At 33.6% G+C, this 19,563-nt stretch overlaps 1 long non-coding RNA gene across 2 annotated transcripts; it reads right to left on the bottom strand.

Moving 5' to 3' along the window:
* Positions 1-13,130: 13,130 nt before the first annotated feature.
* On the bottom strand, positions 13,131-16,959 carry LOC110923343. Of its 2 annotated transcripts, XR_002584002.2 has the most exons (5): positions 16,670-16,959; positions 16,479-16,557; positions 14,896-16,306; positions 14,587-14,827; positions 13,131-13,333 (listed from the first exon to the last, which is right to left on the bottom strand). It is a non-coding gene; the product is annotated as an uncharacterized LOC110923343 (long non-coding RNA). The 2 variants fall into 2 exon arrangements; XR_004886833.1 differs by having other exon boundaries at positions 14,896-16,557.
* Positions 16,960-19,563: the final 2,604 nt, after the last annotated feature.

Below are 19,563 nucleotides of genomic sequence, written 5' to 3'. Positions count from 1 at the left end.
TTAACAACGAAGACTAACAATTAATGATCCATCTAAGTTTACCAATATACCCTTACATAGTTACACTAATATTAAATACAAAAACTAAATGAAGTAAAATGAAGCATTGTTATTGGTTTAAATTTCTTCTTTTTTGTTTTACAAAAAAAAATCTTATTTGAACTCTCCACTATATATATATATATATATATATATATATATATATATATATATATATATATATATATATATATATATATATATATATATAGGGGCAGGATCATTTCAGAACCATAAATATTTACAGAACTTGCAGAAGTCCTAATAAACAATTTTTTATTTATATATTTTTATGTTTAGGATAATTTTATAATTTATTATGTGTATTTTTATGATTACATACATATTAAGAGTAATTTTATCATTTTTATATGTAATTTTATAATTACACATATGTAAACTAGTTTTTTTACATATATGTAATTAGTTATGACACATATATATAATTTTGGCAACTAAACATATGTAAACTACTTTTAACATGTATGTAATCAAAGAAACACATATAATAGATGATAAAAAGATCCTAAACATAAAAAGTTATATATAAAATGATTGTTTATTAGGAGTTCTGAAAGTTCTGTAGTTATTTAAAGTTCTGAAATGAACTAAACCCTCTCTCTCTCTCTCTCTATATATATATATATATATATATATATATATATATATATATGGGTAGGTTAACGTACAAATGCGCTTATCGTACATTACGTACGCTACAATCTCAGCCGTCCGATCATCTTCCCGCATTGAATTCGCATGTTATTTTTTTGTAACAATTTCGCATGTTGGTTTTTTAACATGCAATTTCATCAAAAATTACACATGCGAAATTGTTACAAAAAACAACATGCTATTTCATCAAAATTATCACATGCGAAATTGAATTACCACATGCGAAATTGTTACAAAAACACAACCTGCTATTTCATCAAAATTATCACATGCGAAATTGAATTACCACATGCGAAATTGTTAAAAAAAACAACCTTCTATTTCATCAAAATTATCACATGCGAAATTGAATTAACACATACGAAATTATTACAAAAAAAACACCTGCTATTTCATCAAATTTATCACATGCGAAATTATTACAAAAAAAAACAACATGCGATTTTCATTGCGAGAAGATGATCGGACGGCTGAGATTGTAGCGTACGTAATGTACGATAAGGGAATTTGTACAGTACCCTTTACCTATATATATAGGGGAAGGTTCAAATGAAAACCACTTTAATTGTGAAAACTCGAAAACTAACTAAAAAAACCCTAAAAAACACACCAATTTTTTTTCTTTTTTACAATTTTTATTAAAAATCGCTATTTTTTATATATAAAAAAACTTTTTTTTGTAGTACACATGTGTAATAATACACATGTGTAGTATTACACATGTGCACTACAAATTTTTTTTTTTAATTTTTTTATATATAAAAAATTGCGAAAATTGGTATGCAAAAAAAATGGTATGTTTTTTTGGCCTTTTTAATTAGTTTTCGAGTTTTCACAATAACTAGTGGTTTTCATTTGAACCATCCCCTATATATATATATAGGGTGGGGTTCGGCTACAAAGTCTATTTTTCCTACAAAGTGTACAAAGTCATAAAACACCACAATTTCAGTCATAAAACACACTCAAAACCCACGAATAACAAAGTGAAGATCACGAAAACACAATATCCAAACCCTATCAGTCCATAAAAACTTCAAACATACCATCGTAGAACTATGAGTATAAAACACAACATGATAATCAATATAAAACACACTAATGTTAGTCATTCGATAATCAAAGCCTTATCATCCAAAACGCAACACAAAACGCACAAATATGGCGTTTTAGTAATCTCCACTTTGTTATTCGTGGGTTTTGAGTGTGTTTTATAGCTGAAATTGTGGTGTTTTATGACTTTGTACACTTTGTAGGAAAAATGGACTCTGTAGCCAACTCCCACCCTATATATATATATATATAGAGAGAGAGAGAGAAAGAGAGAGAGGGAGAGGAATGAGATCAAGAGAAAACGATTTAAAGTGTGAGAACGATTTTCAGCCATAAGATCTTTGTGATTTGCGGCTAAGATGACGCGGTGACATTTTTGTAAATAACGGGAACCTTATAACTACCAGGAGGGGTAAAATTAGAAGATTCAAACAATGGTGCACATGTTAATCACATGCCATTTCCCACATCATATTTAAACGCCAATAACTTTTTGATAATGATTATTTTTCAGAACTGGGTTTTTTTTGTTAGGAATCAGTGGTGTCAATTTTACTTTTTATCAAAACGGGTTTGATATATTTTATTAACTAAATATAGAATAATAAATACGCAGCGGAATAAATATAATAATCGACACCAAAAGTGAACCGAACAGGATCATGGTTACAAACATACAAATACGGTAAATAAAATAATTAATCTACCGATGAGAAAAATTATACCCTCTTGGTTAATAATAACCGTGTGAGACACCGAGGTACAACGAACTAGTGCTAGACACGAACACGAACTGAACGATGGCGGCTTTGGGCTGGCCGTTTGTCACAACACAAAGGAAAAAGGAAATAGGGCAGCACCTTTTACAAAGTGGTGGCCGTATTTCGGTTTTTGACGGCAACTTCTTTTGGTGATTGTCTCAAAAGTGAATTCCTTTTCTTTTATTAGTGATCTCTTACGGCAAACTCATATATATATATATATATATATATATATATATACTTTAAGGATGATTAATTAAATATATATAGTAATATATTTAGGTTAACATCCCTAATTATCTCTTAGGCCCTAAAGCCCAATATAATAAGTCCAAGCCCAGACGCGATACGAAATCCCGAAAAACGATGTTTAATTAAATAAGTAATTAAACGTTATATTATTTGTAACCCGTATAAATAATAAATCCCGTTTCTCGTGGATATATAATTATTCAAGATAATTATATATTTCGTTCCGTTAATTGTTCGTGGTGACCAGTTAACCAAATTAAGTGGATTTAATGTTCGTTGCCCAAGGTGTAACTCTTACGGGTCATAGCTCGGTCAGCAGCGTTGACTTATCGAACCCGTACATATAAATCCAACAATCTCCCACTTGGACGGCCTTCGATAAAATCCTCAACGCAGACAGTCAGCGGCGCTCTAGCTGCACATGGCTGCCCCCAACAAGGTATGACACTTTAAAGTCATTAACCAAAACACCTTGCCATTAGTAACAACTTACTATTGCAAGACAATAGACTTATGGTAATTGTTGTCATTCATCCTTTCTGTAAAAGACATAAATTGAATCAATGAGACATGGATTAAGTTCATTCTCATATGGTGTTCAATTATTATTGTTCTCGATCAAGAGTCAAAGTGGTCCGAACAAACACACAGTAAGTTTGGGTAAGGCCTTACACTTCACCAGTTTGAATCAACGAGGGCGCCACAATGTCTAACTGTTACATATCATGTAAGAGTACAGAATCCCATATCGACTACATACAACTCCCACTGAACTTCAGAACTATTCCCAATTAAAGTCTTTATGACTGGCAGTTACGCGACAGCGGTTGACAGTAATCAAAGAATAATCCTTGGCAAACGGAAGTTCTAATATGTATCTCAGGTCTAAGGATACTAAATGAGTATACCAATATCAAAGCATCTTATGACTAAGATCCATGAAGATGATTTGATGCGAGTTACATCCAACGTCATTCATAATGAGGTTTGTGAATTTGGAAGTCAACTCCTAGAGTCCAAAGTCAGAATAGTCTTAATTCAGAATCGTTCCCACGAGTCTGACCGACTACGGATAGTTTAGAATGCAAGATTCATGGATTAAACGTATTAAAATCGAACAGAGTTATAAGATTCAAAATTGCATTTAACCAGTAAATCAAAATTGAATTCAAAAGTACAACTGTTAAAAGTTCGTACATCCAAATACTAAATCAAAACATACTGCTAGCTAATCTAAGCCCGATAGCACCCATGTGCTGATCATGCTTGTCCTGAGTCATGGGCTTAGTAAACGGGTCTGCTAGGTTTTGATCTGTGTCCACTTTGCTTATCACGATGTCTCCACGTTCCACAATTTCCCGTATGTAGTGGAACTTTCTTAAAATGTGCTTGGCCCTGTGATGAGACCTGGGCTCTTTCGCTTGAGCAATAGCACCTGTGTTATCACAGAATATCTCGATGGGTTTCTTAATGCTTGGAACCACATCGAGGTCGGTTATGAATTTCTTCATCCAAGCAGCCTCCTTTGCAGCATCTGATGCGGCTATATATTCAGATTCGGTGGTTGAATCCGCCACCACACTCTGCTTGGAGCTCTTCCATGAGATAGCTCCTCCATTTAGAGTGAATACAAAACCTGATTGTGAGCGAGAATCATCTCGGTCAGTTTGAAAACTGGCATCAGTGTAACATCTTACAGTGAGCTCTTCTTCTACTCCTCCAAACATTAAGAACATATCTTTGGTTCTTCTCAGATACTTCAGAATGTTCTTGACAGCAGTCCAATGGGCGATGCCAGGGGCTTGCTGATAACGACTAGTCATGCTTAAAGCATGTGAGACGTCAGGTCTAGTACATAACATAGCATACATGATAGAGCCAATCGTTGAAGCATATGGAACTCCTTCCATTCGCTTAATTTCAATGTCCGTTGAAGGAGATTGCGATTTGTTCAACACAGTACCTTTAGTCATAGGAACACCTCCTTTCTTGGAGTTTTCCATCTTAAAGCGTGTCATCATTTTGTCTATGTATGTACTTTGACTTAGCCCAAGAAGCCGCTTAGATCTATCCCTATAGATCTTGATTCCTAGAATATAAGCTGCTTCTCCAAGATCTTTCATTGCGAAACAAGTTCCCAAATAGTGTTTAACTTCGTTAAGCATAGGGACGCTATTTCCAATGATCAGTATATCATCCACATACAGGATGAGGAATGATATAGTGCTCCCACTAGCCTTTCTGTAAACACAAGGCTCATCTTCATTTTTGACAAAACCAAACTCTTTGATCTTTTGGTCAAAACGAAGATTCCAGCTACGAGACGCCTGCTTGAGTCCATAAATGGACTTATTCAGCTTGCACACCCTATTAGGATATTTTGGATCAACAAAACCGTCTGGCTGAACCATATAGACATCTTCAGAGAGATGGCCATTAAGAAAAGCGGTTTTGACATCCATTTGCCATATCTCGTAGTCATAGTACGCGGCTATGGCAAGCAATATCCTGATCGATTTGATCATAGCAACGGGCGAGAAGGTTTCATCATAGTCAATACCCTGAGTTTGAGTGAAACCCTTCGCAACTAGCCGTGCTTTAAAGGTGTGTACATTTCCATGCATATCGGTTTTTCTCTTGAAAACCCATTTGCTCCCTACTGCCCGAGATTCGGGGGGTAGCTCAACCAAGTCCCAGACTTGATTATCACGCATAGATTGCATCTCAGAGTTCATGGCTTCCAGCCATTTCGCAGATTCAGGATCTGAGATAGCAGATTTGTAGTTAGTAGGTTCGTCATTAGACTCATCTACTACCAAGACTTCAGCACCTTCGAGATGCCAAAGGTATCTGTCAGGTTCTTTACGAGTCCTGCTACTTCTACGAACACCTGTGTTCATGTCTGATTCATCAGCAACAATTTCTTGTTGTTCAGACGTTCCGACTTCATCAGCGGTTGTTGTTGGTTCTCGAATTTCTTCAAGATCAACCACATTATTTCCAGTTCCTCGATTAAGAAGTTCTTCCTCGAGAAAGTGCCCCTTCCTTTTGATGGAAATAACATTTGCATCAGGATGGTAGAAATAATATCCGCTTCTTTTATAGTATCCGACAAAAACAACCTTTTCGCCTCGAGGATCGAGCTTATCATCAGCTTCACTTGTGATGTATGCATCACATCCCCATACTTTTAGGTATTCCAAATCGGGTTTACGCCCATGCCATATCTCATATGGGGTTTTGTTTACCTTTTTAGTCGGAGCCAGATTGACAATGCGGGCGGCAGTCATAAGAGCATGACCCCAAAAGGAGTGAGGCAAGTTAGTTCTACACATCATCGATCGAACCATATTAAGTAGGGTTCGATTTCTCCTCTCGCTCACGCCATTAAGTTGGGGTGTGCCAGGTGGAGTGGGTTCTGAAATTATTCCACACTCTTTGAGATGATTGATGAACTCTAAGCTGAGGTATTCGCCACCTCGATCTGATCGAAGTGTTTTTATCTTTCTAGTAAGTTGGTTTTCTACTTCATTTTGAAACTCTTTGAACTTTTCAAAAGTTTCATGCTTATGCTTCATAAGATAGACATAAGCATATTGACTATAATCGTCGATGAAAGTAACGAAGTATCTTTCATGGTTTCTTGTCATGGTTCTGAAAGGGCCACATACATCAGTGTGAATGAGTCCTAGTAGACCATTGGCCCGTTCACCAACACCAGTGAAGGGACGCTTTGTGAGTTTGCCAGCTAAGCAAGATTCGCAATCATTAAAGGAGTCCTGTCCAGTGGATTCAAGAATCCCCTCGGATTGGAGCCATTTTATGCGTGCCTTACTTATGTGGCCAAGTCTACAATGCCATAGAAAGGTTTCATTAATACCAACTTTGTTACGCTTAGAAAGATGATATATGTTATTACATGTTTGAACATCAATCTCATAAATACCATTTCGAGGTTTAGCCTCAAAATAAAAGACATCATTCAAGTAGGCAGAAATAGAAATACTATTAAAAACGTACTTGAAACCTTGTTCAAACAAAAGGGAAACTGAAATAATGTTTCTGGTTATACCAGGTGCAAACAAACAATTGTTTAAATTAACTACAAGGCCAGAAGGACATGAAAAATGAAATGTGCCGGTTGCAAGAACGGGCACTCTTTTCCCATCACCAACGATGAGTTCCATGTCGCCTTGTTTCAGCTTCCTCCACTTTTCAGGCTCCTGCAAAACATTAGTGATGTGGTAACCACACCCGGTATCAAATACCCATGTGTTACTGGAGATAGTAAAAAGTTCAATAACATAAATAAGAATACCTGAAGAAGTGCCAATGTTATTGGCCTTGTTGGCCTTCAGCTTGGCTAGATACTGTGGGCAGTTCCTTTTCCAGTGCCCCATTTGGTTGCATTCAAAGCACTGACGCTCCTGGGGAGGGTGTGGTTTAGCAACCTGCTTGTTGTTGGTGGCAGATTTGGCAGCAACAACAGCCATTTTCTTGCCTTTGCTGTTATGAGCCCTTTTCTTGTTGTTGGGCTTCTTAACACCACCAGACTTGACCATCAGAACTTGGTTGGTTTTATGTGGAATGTTCATCTCGGCCGTTTTGAGCATACCATGTAGCTCAGGCATAGTCTTCACCCAAGCATTCATATTATAGTTCATAATGAACTGGTCATACGAGCTAGGGAGAGAGTTCAAGATGAAGTCCGCTGCCATTTCATCTTGCAGGGGATAACCAAGTTTGTTCATCTGGTCAATGTACCCTTTCATCTTAAGCACATGAGTACTGACACACGATCCTTCTTGCATTTTACAGCTTATGAGCTGCTTCATGGTGTCATATCGCTCCTGTCGGGCTTGTTTCTGAAACATGCCTTTCAGTTGCTGGATCATGTCATAAGCATCTTTATCTTCCATGTTCTTCTGAAGTTCAGGAGACATGGTGGCTTGCATAAGGCAGGCTACCTCAATGGCATCCTCGTTATGCTTTTCCAGTGCCTTACGAGCAGCAGTAGTGTTACTTTCAGGCTCGGTAGGGACTGGGCCATCTAAGATATAGAGCTTTTTCGCCATCTTGAGAACTATTCTCAGATTGCGGTGCCATTCGAGAAAGTTGGTGTTATTCAGTTTTTCCTTTTCAAGTATAGACTTGAGAACGAAGGAGTTGTTTTCATTAGACATCTGTTACATAAGCAAAGAGATTTTAATTAGTATTTTTGATGTATATTTCCTTATTTAATTAATGACCCATTACAATAATTAGAACAAGGAATGAGAATCTGGCTATGTCAGTAGTAAAGGCAGCTGTGGCATGCACTTTAATAAGTGAGTTGTGAGAATTGCACAACTCTCGAGTATGAGGCCGCTGAGACAACTCTTGTCTATGCATTGATACGTTTAGCCTCGTCTATGCCGACTTTTTACTTTCGAGACAGCTGGAGCATGTGGTGAGAAAAGAAAAAGTAATAGTTGTCCTAAAAGAGGTACTTGTGGAAGGGCCGGATGTATCAACGAAACCCTTGCACCTTGGAAGGATATGCTAGACATCAAGTGTTGTGTTGTGGCTCCAAACACTGATGGTTCGCTTTTACGTTCCAAGTGTAGCTTGTGATAGGATGGCATAGACTATTGATTTTTAATTATGGGTTAATTTAATATTTACCAAATAGGGTCGTAAGAGCCAATTTTAGTACATATTTAGTCGTGACATCTTGATGAACCCTTTCATCTCTCAGGACACTTAATTTTAAATAACCTATTAAAACTAAGTTTGTCGCGACTTGTATAACCATTTAAAGTTAATAGTTTTAAAACTATTAAGTTATGAGTTTTTAGAAAGTTAAAAACTTGTTAAATTTCAAAAACTCTAATGGTTATTATTTATTTTAAAATAAACTATTTGTTTTATAACAAATATTTACAAGTTGTAAAAATCAATTTAGAACTTGTTATAATTGATTGTGAACATTTTAAAACACCTTTTAAAAGTTTGGTATTAGGTTGATATGTTATATAACAACTTATATGATAAAAGCAACCATAATAGCAAAAATAGATATGTAAATCTCTAGGCCATTTTGTTTGATCTTGCTAGTGACAAATAGCAAGACCAAACTGGGTCACGGGGTAACAAACAACCACAAGGATGGACCTAGTGCATCTAGTTGTCTTTAGCACCTCCTTGATTCCTGTAATGTCTTCAGTTTTGTCTTTGGGTCTTCAACTTTATATTATAATAAAAAATATAACAAGAATTGAAACCCTAATCTATTACAACTTTGAGCCACAAAGTGGGCCAAAACCATAAAACAAAACAATAACAAAAATACAAGTACAAGGTCGGCCAAATTTACATATTCAACACAATCATATTGAAGTGAGCAATCTTTTGGTCAAATAAAACAAATAAAACTTTTGACCAAATAACTTTTTGCCCAAGAAATATTTAGATCTGAAACTTTAAACAAGTTAAAGTTTGAGATCTATAACCGGTTAAAAGGACCGGTTCCGATTTGCATGTTGTAAGCGTGGCTCTGATACCACTGTTGGGAATCAGTGGTGTCAATTTTACTTTTTTATCAAAACGGGTTAGATATATTTTATTAACTAAATATAGAATTAATAAATACGCAGCGGAATAAATATAATAATCGACACCAAAAGTGAACCGAACAGGATCATGGTTACAAACATACAAATACGGTAAATAAAATAATTAATCTACCGATGAGAAAAATTATACCCTCTTGATTAATAATAACCGTGTGAGACACCGAGGTACAACGAACTAGTGCTAGACACGAACACGAACCGAACGATGGCGGCTTTGGGCTGGCCGTTTGTCACAACACAAAGGAAAAAGGAAATAGGGCAGCACCTTTTACAAAGTGGTGGCCGTATTTCGGTTTTTGACGGCAACTTCTTTTGGTGATTGTCTCAAAAGTGAATTCCTTTTTTTTTTAGTGATCTCTTACGGCAAACTCATATATATATATATATATATATATATATATATATATATATATATATATATATATATATATATATATATATATATATATATACTTTAAGGATGATTAATTAAATATATATAGTAATATATTTAGGTTAACATCCCTAATTATCTCTTAGGCCCTAAAGCCCAATATAATAAGTTCAAGCCCAGACGCGATACGAAATCCCGAAAAACGAAGTTTAATTAATAAGTAATTAAACGTTATATTATTTATAACCCGTATAAATAATAAATCCCGTTTCTCGTGGATATATAATTATTCAAGATAATTATATATTTCGTTCCGTTAATTGTTCGTGGTGACCAGTTAACCAAATTAAGTGGATTTAATGTTCGTTGCCCAAGGTGTAATTCTTACGGGTCATAGCTCGGTCAGCAGCGTTGACTTCTCGAACCCGTACATATAAATCCAACATTTTTATGACGTTTTATTTGAACACCAAGTTCATGTGAGTGGGTTTTTTTGACAATATTATCCTTAGTGTAAGTTAGCATCAATGTCACATGTCAACACCAAAATCGTTCTCACCGTTCTCACACTTTTCACTGTTTTCCCTAAATCCTGACCCTATATATATATATATATATATATATATATATATATAGGGGAAGGTTCATTTGAGAAGAAATTTAATGTGAGAAGAAAAAGACGAAAGGGCATATTAGTAAAATACTATTTCATTTATAACTCATATCATTAATTTTTCTTTCTTTAATTAATTAGTCAACTAATCATTAATTATCCTACATATAATCTACAAAACCTACACATATCAAAATTTTCCTACATATACCCTACACATTATAGAATTTTATCTCACGCAGTCGAAATTTATCCTACACACGTCGAAATAAATCCTACACAACTCGTAATTTATCCTACACAACTAGTAATTTATTCTACACTTTAAATTAAGTTGTTTTTTAATTTGGAAAAAGTATATATTTTGAAAAGGAGTTACAAATTTAATTTAGCTAGTTATTAAAGTGGAATAATACAAATTAATGATTTATGTAAGTTTACCAATATACCCTTATATTAAAATTAACTAAAAATATTAAATGAAGTAAGATGAAGCATTTTTATTGGTTGAAACTTCTTCTTTTTTCTTCTTACAAAAAAGTTCTTCTCATTTGAACCCTCCACTATATATATATATATATATATATATATATATATATATATATATATATATATATATATATATATAGGGAGATGATCATGAGAAAACTAGATATAAATGAGAAAACTAGAAAACTAACTAAAATCCACTAAAAGGGAGAGGGAGGGAGACTTTTAATGAAGGAGGGGGGACTTTTAATGAAGGAGGGGTAAAATTGGAACAAAAAATATATAAATTTTCAAACATTTCCCATTTCTCCATACGTTATCATTTTAAAACAAAAATGACACCATAAGATCACAAATTTTCTTATCTTTCATTCAAGTATATTCGAGCATATTTTTTATGACATAAAAAAGATTTATGGTGTCGTCTTGTTTTCTACACTATTATTATAGTAGTGCACATGTGCAATGTAACATGTACTACAATTGCATTACATGCTTAAAATTAGCTTTTTGAGTCTAGTTTAGCTTTTAGGGTTAGTTTTTTTGGAGGTTTAGGATTAGGATTAGGTTTTTGGGTGTGGGGGGAGGGGGGGTTTAGGTTTTTTTTAGGGGTGGGGGGGTGGGGGGTTTAGGTTTTTTTTCGGGTTTATGTTTAGGGTTTAGTTTTAGGTTTTTGGGGGGTGGGGGTGGGGGGTTTAGGTTTTTGGGGGGTGGGGGGTTTAGGTTTTTTTCAGGGGGGGGGGTGGGGGTTTAGTTTTAGGTTTTTGGGGGTGGGGGTGGGGGGGGGGTTTAGGTTTTTGGGGGGTGGGGGGGTTAGGCTTTTGGTGGGAGGGTGAATTTAGGTTTTGGGGGGTGGGGGTGGGGGGGGGGTTTAGGTTTTTGGGGGTGTCGGTGGGTGGTGGGTTAAGTGGTTTAGGCTTTCCGTATTAGTGCACATGTGCAGTACAACAAAATTTTTTTTTTTTTTTTTTTTGAAAATTTTTTTCCATACATATAAAGTAGCGATTTTTTATTAAAAAATTGTAAAAAAAAAAAAATTTTGGTTATTTTTTTGGTTTTTTTTAGGTTTTTTAGTTAGTTTTTTGGTTTTCTCATTTAAACTAGTTTTCTCATGATCCATCCCCTATATATATATATATATACTAGCCTAAGACCCCGCGAGCTTCGCGGGTGGCTAAACACCAACTAAACACATAAAATAATTTAAACATAGAAGCGTTAAAGTGTGATTTGTTAAGCCTAATATTTTGAGAGATTTGAGCACGTCTCAATAGTACATCTACATGATGTTCGTTACACATTAAGTTTTTGTATATGAAGGCGGCGCACTTGCTCTTCTTTGCAAGTAGAGGGTGACCAGAAAATAAAGATGTCACGTGCCCTTCCGGTCTAACGGTTTATTTAAGAGTCTTGACATAAACTTTTAATGAAAGAAACGTTTTGTAACTTATGTAAAGATCAAATTACAACGAACCGTAAAAAATGAAAATATTCTAACAACGCATTGTTACGAAAACCAGTTTGACTTGTTTGTTGTTTTCCAACCAACATATACCTATTTATTTTTAAACTTTAACTTAGCAATTTATTAAATGTTTATTTCTTTTATACAGGTTGATTCGAGCCATTAATCCAAGAAAAAAATAGTTTTAAATGGAATCGAGTCAAATGGGTAAAAAGACGTTCGTCTTATTTTGTTCAAAAGTTGGATTATTACCAAATAACATAACTTTAATACTCTTCAAAAGTTGGATTATTACCAAATAACATAACTTTAATACTCAAATTTCACACTAAATATTTAAATTAAAACTTAGTAACTTTCGTCAAAAACATTTAATATTAAACTCGACAATTACCAAGCTTAACCATCTGACCCGTTACCCAACCGGGCCCATTTAGCTACATATTTCTAGCCGTAACAACACATACTATCAACAACAATGTTAGAAGCATAGGTATTTCAAAACCATATAATTGTTTGTTAATTTAATGCTCAAAATCTATATTATAATATAACATACTTAAGTTGTAAATGATTAGGAATTACCAATTTAAAATGTCAACTGTTTGAATGTTCATATACATATATACCAGAATTGTTAATAATAGACGTTGACTTTGATTTTTTTATTTATTTCAACTAAGAGCTAGCAATAAATTAAACACTTGAGAACTTAATATATATATTTATATATATGTATGTATAAGTATTTAAAGGAACGAACTTTGTCTAACCAAAAGACTTTTAAGAGCCCATATATGGAAATCACTTTTGAGAGTATATAGATAAGAGTGGTTCTTTTTTTAAGAGCAAAATCAACTTACAGATTCAAAAGCACATCATACCTGTGTGCTAGCAAAATTACAACCATGTATTGAATTGTAAGCCATCACAGCTGAATCCAATGACTTACACCACATATACGTTTCCTCGTAAATGGAAAGAATCATTTTTGCACACCTGCAAAAAATCATTTTGCTTCATCATCAACCACAACCAACTCCAACGTAACAACAAAAAAATGCTACAAAATGTATTATTTAGCGTTGCCGAAAATGCTGGGACCATCATCACAAGTAAAAAAATATAATATGAAACATTTTCATTACAATTAGTTAAATTAGCGTACTTTAGGAACGTGACCGTGAACGTGTGAATTCTATACTATACCAAACATCAAGTGCAACTACTTTGTCAAGGTTCCATTTGTTCTTGCTTCTCAAAATATTAAAAAAAAATGTAAAAAGGTTAGAAACAACATGTAGAGATTAGAGGTGGCAAAATGGTGTAAAGGCCACGACCACATTATTACACTAACTGCCCCAAGTCACATTAATTCCATAACTAATACATCAAAACTAATCTAAAAAACCACAAACAACTATAAACCTTAAAAACCTAAGGCAAAACGAACCAAACCAAACTGTAACCGAACAAAACTGAACATAACGATGCCTTATGCAAACTAATCGGAAGATCACAAATGGTCGTAAAAGTCATAACTGATCCTTCAGCCGGAACAACCTGGTTGAAAGTTAATCCACCTACACCCACAACCAATCCTTTACAAAATCTAACCAAATTCGAACAAAAAAAAACTCAAATCAACAACATATCCGATGAAATCACTACACAGGAAGAACTTATTACCACCGTGAGGCAAAACAAATGTGTATGACCCATTATTTAACACTATAAATTTGTGTGAGAAAGAATAAATTGATCAAGTGAGTGTACAAAAGACATGTTTGAAAAGAGGACGATGAAAGAAAATCTTTGCGGAGATCCTGGCAGCAGAATTCATAATATGTGTGTGTGAATTAAGGGGAGATTAAGAGATATTTGCTTATTAGATTTCTGAAAGAGAAAATAGCTGCAGAGAAAGTGTGCTATAGCCATAATTTCTCGACTCTATCTTCTTTATCATATGCTTAAGAGGTTATAATCACGGGTTTTGTTGCTAAACGTTCGTAGTCATTCTTCTTCTGCTGACATGACTTAATTTGATGTTGTTTTAATTATACGACAGCAGCCACCGCCGTCGCTCAACTACGGAAGCACAGTCACAGCGGATGACACTAAGCAGTTTCGGCATTCCTTAGTCTTTCAACCCACACATGACACATATAATAATTTTCTATAACAACTTTAAATTTGAAGCATGGAATGGTAACTTAAACTCATCAGCATAATAAAAAACAATATAGAATTACCATCCACTTTTGTATAGCCATCAATCAGCATTGGGTCAGTATTGCTAACATCAGCATCATCTACAGCTTTCGACTCCTCTTATTTCACAAGATTGGCTTTTAAAGCCTTGTTTTGTAATCTTTTCTCGATCTTCTTCATATGCAGCTAACTACTCCCCAACCAATGGAACTTTTTAGATAGGTTAAATTTTACCGCTTTAGGAGGTGGATGTGATTGAAGCATTCTTGCACGAGTACCAAACTAAAAATACAATTGTAAGTAGTGGGATAAAAAAAAAGCACCAACGCCATTGTATATAGAACGTAAACCTTCAAAAACTGCAGGTTTTTTGTGATGCTCGCTCCAACGAAGGAACAGGAGTTCAAGTTTCTTCTTCTCTGGCTTAGTAGCAACACAAAGCATCTATAGGAATAAACAATTACTGAAAAACCATAATAGACAAATCATAATTAATTTAATTAATTGCTTATAAGAAATAATTCAAATGTGGTTGTGGGTTGAAAGGGTCAACCCAACCAACCTCACCAGTCTAATTTGACTTGCACAAAAATGACCTGTTTCGACCTAATAACCAACCTCTTGTGTTTGGTCTAAGCAAAAAACAAAAAAAAGGATAACATCACTGTTTTAGATCTGTAGTATCAGAGCAAAACAGAAAAGGATAAGTTCACTATTTCAGATCTATAGCATCATAGCCTCGTAAATCATTTATTTAGGATCATGATTGTACAAATAATGTGTTTGTAATAATAAATAACACATTAACTGTATTAAGAAAAATAACTCACATTCATGGTTGTGGGTCAACAAAGCCAGGTCCATTTCAACCCAACCCGCATCGACCCACCAAGTTGCTACGCTAGTATTTAGTTAAGTATTAAAAAACAGAATCAATAAGTTCATCACTTTAATTTTAAAAACTAAAAACAAAAAACTGAAATACAAACCAAGCTTTGCTCAGACCATCAATTTAATTCTAAACCGCAACCGACTACCCGCCTCAATCTTTCACTTTCTTCATGTGCTCTTTGCTCAGACCAGTCTATTAAAGCTTCAACATTCTAGCCTTTATTAGAAGGTATAATTAAGTATGTTTGCATTATCATACTAAATTAAGGAAAACAACTGCAAAAAGATTAGTGTCAAAGAAACAAACTAAAACAGTTAAAGTAATAAACTTATGTTTCTAAGCAATTACAAAATTCTACAAAAACTGAATCTCCTTAATCAGCATACTTTTTAGTAATTTTACCTCTCATTCATTCTAATACCAATAGTTAAAACATATTTAAATAGAGTATAATCACATAAACAATGGAATGACTCAAAAATGAGCTTGTGCATCAGCACCATGCCAAGATGAGTGGTTGTCGGTTGCGGCTCAGAATGGAGTACCAACAATTCACTCAGCCAACCTCCAATCATGGTTTCATGTTACTGTATTACATTCACATCTAATGAAAAACTACTGAATTCAAAGTCAGCCATTATTAAATTCCAGTAATTCAAATTCTTAATGACAAAAATCACTCTATAAATGCATAAAAAAAACAATTAGGTCAAAAACCAATTACTCAGCCTACATATGTCCCTAGCCAATCAACGATTCACATAAATAGTTAAACACACAAAGAAAATGAATGAAAAACACCGTAAAACCCTAACACATGCATCATATACTAATCAATGTTCATAGCACGCAAGATTTTCCGCCACCAACTGCAACAAAAACATTGATTCGATTAATTAACATATTAATAGATACAATCAGTACCAAAACAACAATCCAAACATCCTAACAGTAGAAGCAACTGAGAAATCTTCGTATGAGATGTTTAAGGTTACAATAGACCTTCAAATTGCAACGTATTTTCTTATGAGATGATTGTACCTGATGCTTGAATGTTTAGATTTAAGAGGCTTCAACCAGAAGTAAGATGTATGCGATATCTAGGGCTTCAAAAACAACCCTACACAGTTCATACAAAGGAAAACCCTAATCGTTCAGGACATCAATGAGTAGGATTACGCATTACATATATCAAAATAAGGAAAAAAATCGATGAAGAAACAGAGGAATACATAATTATTAATAGATCTAGGGTTCTTGATACCAATCCTCCTTCATCGATTTTGATTGCTAGTATTCAATTGAAGATGGTGATGGATTGGAGGATGGAGCATTGGTTTTGAAACGGCTGTACAATAAAAGCCAATAAAAGCCAAAGGCGGTACAATCAAAGAGAAACATGGGAAGTGATCGATGTATATTGCCGCCCAAAGAAGAATTGTGTGGAATATTAAGTTGACAGGTGGCAAAAAGAGGTTTAAGCAAATGCCAAGTGGCCAAAATTGTTTTGTTTTAATATAAGTAATAGATATATACACAAAGTCCATTTTTCCTACAAAGTGTAAAATGTCGTACAACACCATAATGTCAACCATAAAGCACATTCAAAACCCACAAGTAACACAAGTAACATAGTGGAGATTACTAAAACACCATATTTGTGAGTTTTGTTGTGTTTTTGATAATAAGGCTTTGATTATCAAATGACTAACATTAGTGTGTTTTATTTTGATTACTATGTTGTGTTTTATATTCATAGATGAAGGATAGTGTGTTTGAAGTTTTTAAGAACTGTTAGGGTTCAGATATTGTGTTTTAGTGATATTCACTATGTTATTTGGGGGTTTTGAGTGTGTCTTATGCTGAAACTATGGTGTTTTATGACTTTGTACATTTTGTAGGAAAAATGGACTTTCTAACCGAACCTCACCCTATATATATATATACATATATATAGATATATATATATATATATATATATATATATATATATATATATATATATATAGGGGAAGGTTCTATGCAGAACACTAAATATTGCGAGAACACGCAGATCACAATGAATCACCCATTTTTTCTATCCTAAAAACCTAAAAAGTTAATGAAAATATTACAAATATAAGATTTATTGTTTCTTACACTAGAATTAAAAATAAAATGTGGAAAATTTTCACTTTTTGTATAACCTACACATTCGTAGGTTATGTGTAGGTTAAATTACCAACATGTATGTAAGCTATGTGTAGGTTAAAATCTTTGGTTTTTTTATGTATGTATAAAACACATATGAATGTAAGAAACATAAAATTTTAAAAATATGTATTTTAAATCACAAAATTTAGTGTTTTAGAGTTGTTCTTTTTGTTCTCGCAATAGTTAGTGTTCTGTAATGATCCTCATCCTATATATATATATATATATATATATATATATATATAGGGGACCACTAAAATGAGAACCACCTTGAGTTGTAAGAACCGTGAGAACTACACCGTACGGGGCGAGGTGGACCAAATTTTTTTTCATAAACTTAGATGCGTGTATTATAAACACATTTGTAAAGAAAAAATTCAAAAAAAAAATGTCGTGTGTGTAGTTTTGAGCACCACATGTTTGTGTTTACGGGTACCGTAAATCTTACCGGAAAATTTACGATACCTGTAAACACAAACTTGTGGTGCTCAAAACTACACACACGACATTTTTTAAATTTTTTTTTTACAAATGTGTTTATAATACACGGATCTACGTTTATGAAAAAAAAATTTGGTCCACCTCACCCGGATCAAAAAGTTCTCACGGTTATTACAACTCGAGGTGGTTCTTATTTTAGCGCAATTCTATATATATATACACACTGTCACACCCCAACCGATGGCGGAAACATCGGGATGAGACGTACAAACTGTTCAAAGACATCATAACACTAAATGTGACAATATAATTAAATTTCATTTATTAAAATTTCAAAGTTTCATACATAATGTCATAAAAAGGAAATAACAACATAAACATGATTTATTTCTAGGTGGGTTTCTAAGCCATCCTAATCAATTCTTCAAATCTTGACTTCCTCATCCTGCAGTATGCATTTAAAATAAAGTCAACAACACATGCTGGCGAGTATACAAGTTTGAATATAGCATAATAGATTTAAAATAGTTTAACATGACCAAATCCACGTGAACACCTGATTTCATATTAACAGTTATACTCGTAACGATGAAACTATGTGTTCAAACCAAAGTTTAACGCAATTAACATAGCCTAACCCTCGAAAGGGTGGTAACATAGAATAAAAATCCTAACAATACCCATAATATTATGGGAGGGGCGTTTCTCAACCTACAGCGCTGCCATTGTTAGGGGAGGCTTGCAAAGTTAATGAACACACAGCCATAAATGTTTAACATTAGCATAACATGATTAACATGAGTCAAATAGATTCACAAGAAATGTGGATAGATAGTGCAAAAATGTTTAACATAGTGTTTTTGATATAGGGAATGCATACTACACCCAAAAGTGTAAAATGGAAAATGGGTCAAGTATACTCACCTTAGAGTGCGTTGCGTATTTCTTGGAATAAGATTAAGAATCTAGGATTTCCCAAGAGGGTGCACAAGAGGATTACCCTATTAATTTTGAGGTTTGATTAATATTGGGAACTTAGAGATTATTTAAATAATCAAGGCATTTATAAAAATAATATAAACATGTCTAAAATAATATTCATATGTTTCATTTTTAATATTTGGTAATTAAATGAAATAAATAAGAATTCATTTATAAATAAGTGAATAATAATAAATAATATTTCTAAAATTCTAGATTATAAAGATTATTAATTTCTAATATATTTAAAATAAAAATTCTGATTTTAAATAAAGTAGTAAATCTGATTTTTAAATATAAATTCTGATTTTTATAAATAAAGTAAAAATTCTGGTATTTATAAATAATAATTCTGATTGAAATAATATATTAAATTCTGAATAATAATTCTGATAAAATAAATAATTCTGATCATTATAATAATAAATCTGATTAGATACATAGTAATAATTCAGATTTTAAATACTTTAAATAATATTTCTGGAAATTTATAAATAATTATGATTTATAA

Source organism: Helianthus annuus, chromosome 17, assembly GCF_002127325.2.
Source record: "Helianthus annuus cultivar XRQ/B chromosome 17, HanXRQr2.0-SUNRISE, whole genome shotgun sequence".
NCBI classification, from domain to species: Eukaryota; Viridiplantae; Streptophyta; class Magnoliopsida; order Asterales; family Asteraceae; genus Helianthus; species Helianthus annuus.
Note: the sequence above shows the minus strand (reverse complement) of the source record. Positions and strands in the feature narration are given on the sequence as shown.